This window comes from Erinaceus europaeus, chromosome 9 (assembly GCF_950295315.1).
Source record: "Erinaceus europaeus chromosome 9, mEriEur2.1, whole genome shotgun sequence".
In the NCBI taxonomy this organism is placed as follows: domain Eukaryota; kingdom Metazoa; phylum Chordata; class Mammalia; order Eulipotyphla; family Erinaceidae; genus Erinaceus; species Erinaceus europaeus.
Window position 1 is genome coordinate 75025293 of NC_080170.1, and position 2739 is coordinate 75028031.

Here is a 2739-nt window from a genome sequence, read left to right on the forward strand (position 1 = left end):
AGAGGAGGACCTAGTGGGACTAAGTCATGGACTAGAGAATAAATATAGAAATATAGAAATGTGGGGGCCAAGTGGTAGCACAGTCGGTTAAGCACACAGTGCGAAGTACAAGGACCAGCGTAAGGTTCCCAGTTCAAGCCCTCAGCTCCTCATCTGCAAGGGGGTCGCTTCACAGCAGTAAAGCAGGTCTGCAGCTGTCTTTCTTTCCCCCTCTCTGTCTTCCCTTCCTCTCTCAATTTCTCTCTGTCCTATCTAACAATGACATAAATAACAACAGTAATAACAACAACAACAATAATAGACAACAAGGGTAACAAAAGGGAAAAATGGCCTCCAGGAACAGTGGATTCATAGTGCAGGCACCGAGCCCCAGCAACAACCCTGGAGGGGAAAAAAAAAAGAAATACAGAAATATAGAAATGCAGTTGCCTTAAAAATGCTCATTTTGGGGCCAAATGGTTAGAGAAAGAAGGGATTAATGGGGGGAAGGAATAGTATGGTAAAAAGATGCAGAAAAGAGATGCATCTGGATTTTTTGTTTTATGAGAAACAGTTGACATGTTTGGACCACATTTTGTATTAACAACAGACAACTCAATCTATGTATATTATATTTTTTAAACATTTATTTTATTTAATATACATGAGAGACTTTCATATGAAACAGAAAGAGAGAGGGGCAAGCCAGAGCATCACTTTGGCACAGGTGGCACCAGTGTCTAGATGGGAACCTTACATATGAAAGTCCAGTGCTCTACCAGTTGAGCTATTCCCTGGCCAAAAGATAATGTATTTTCCCCCAAAGTAACTAGATATTGCAGCAATGACTATGAAATCTGGATAGTAAGAAAATAATCCTAAATATGCATTTTAATTTTTAATGTTATATTACCATTTAAAAATCACTCATTAGTGTGATTGTCGACTTTAGAGTGCTATAAAATACTCTGGTTCTGGTTTTTTTGTCATATTTTTAAATAATCCAACATTGTAAAGTATATGGCATGTTTTCCTCTGATGGCTTATTTTGAAGCATCAAGAGCTAACCTGAGCTGATAGATCTTATGAGGAAACTTGTAAAGGAGTCTGTGAGAAGGCACCACTGCAGTGAGATATACATCCTGTGTGAGGAATTGAATATCTGTCCTCAGCACTTGTGCTGGATTGCTTTTGATTTTGTTTCTCACTAACAACTTTTGTCACTATGATATAGTGAGTCAAGACTAATATGTGGAATAAGCTAATTTGGAGTAGGGGATCTTTGGATGTAGTCATTTTATACTATATATATATCATGCTTACAATCAAATAAACAAAGCTATGTGACTTCAAGGGTTACATTGACAATAAAACAGCCATAGTAGATGACCTTTAATGCACAACTTCAAGCAAGGGATATATCATCCAGTCCCCCCATACACACCCAAAAGGAAAGAAAAAAAACAACAAAGAAATCCACCCTACTTCAAATGCCTGACTGCTTCATTATAGGAAAGCAGTGGGGCATGGATGGGGAAGCAGATGAAGACATATTTGCTATGAAGTTACCTTCTCTTCCAACAGCTCCCGTGAGGATAGAATACGTCAGTCAATCCAGTTTTTCATGTGTCATAACCATTATTGAAAATGAGACATACTTCAGTATTCATGACCCGACACTCTGGATACAAGGAAGAATACCATCTACTAAAGACATTTTATTTATTACCCTTCTCAGATAAAAGTTGAGAACAACAACAACAACAAAAAACAAGTAAAAAGAACCAACAAAGAGTTGAGACATCAGACACAAATAAGAACACTATTCATATTAAAGAAAGCCTATGTTGGACATGGCTGGCTGAATCTTAGGAGAGAGAGAGAGAGAGAGAGGCTGGTGGTCACAGTTATGCCTTTTCCACTAGGGAAGGCTGAGGTCTCAGTGGAGTGACATCTGGAATCTATCTCACAACATATCTGGATTCAGGGCACAAACTCTCTCATCATCAGCCAGAGTGTCTTTGTGATTTCAAAGTAACTTAAAGCTCTTATTCCTATGGCTGGAGCATTTTCATAACATTTTCAGGCTCTGAATCTTGGGTGTTATATAAATTAGAGGAGGGAGTCACTTTGTTGAGGAGAATCTGTGTTTGAAGACAGATTCCAGGTGTCTTCTCCCTTATTCATCCTTCCAGCCCAGCTTCATTCTGCCTTTTATTCCTGAAGCTCCTGTTCATGTTTTTTCTCCCTGCCTTCCCCACCTTTAAGGATACCTTTGAAGTAAAAGTATTTTAAAACCTTTAAAATATGCTCCTTGATGGATATTTCTATCCTGGGCTTTCTAATCTAACTGAACCTAGATTCCCAGCCACTTTCCACAAAAAGGCTGTGAAACATATCATTTTTCTGTCTTCTTGGTATGAGCCCATGTAAGCCCAAGCCCTTACAATTTAGAGGTAGTGGTGTCCCTGTACTCACTTGTCAAAGAATAAGCCTTAGAACCTTAAAAGATAGCAGCTCTTCCTCTTTCCTGGGACTTCCATAGATGATATGTAAGACTCTCTCAGAGTTAGGCCACTTATTTGTAAGGTGATCAATCATAGCAGAATTCTTCCACTATTTTGTGGAAAGTATTCTCTAGACTGAAAATGGTGATTGTTGCCCTACTGGATAAGTAAATGAGAGAAAGTCATCTACCTTACAAGTGCTAACTATATATATATATATATATATATATATATATATATATATATATATATA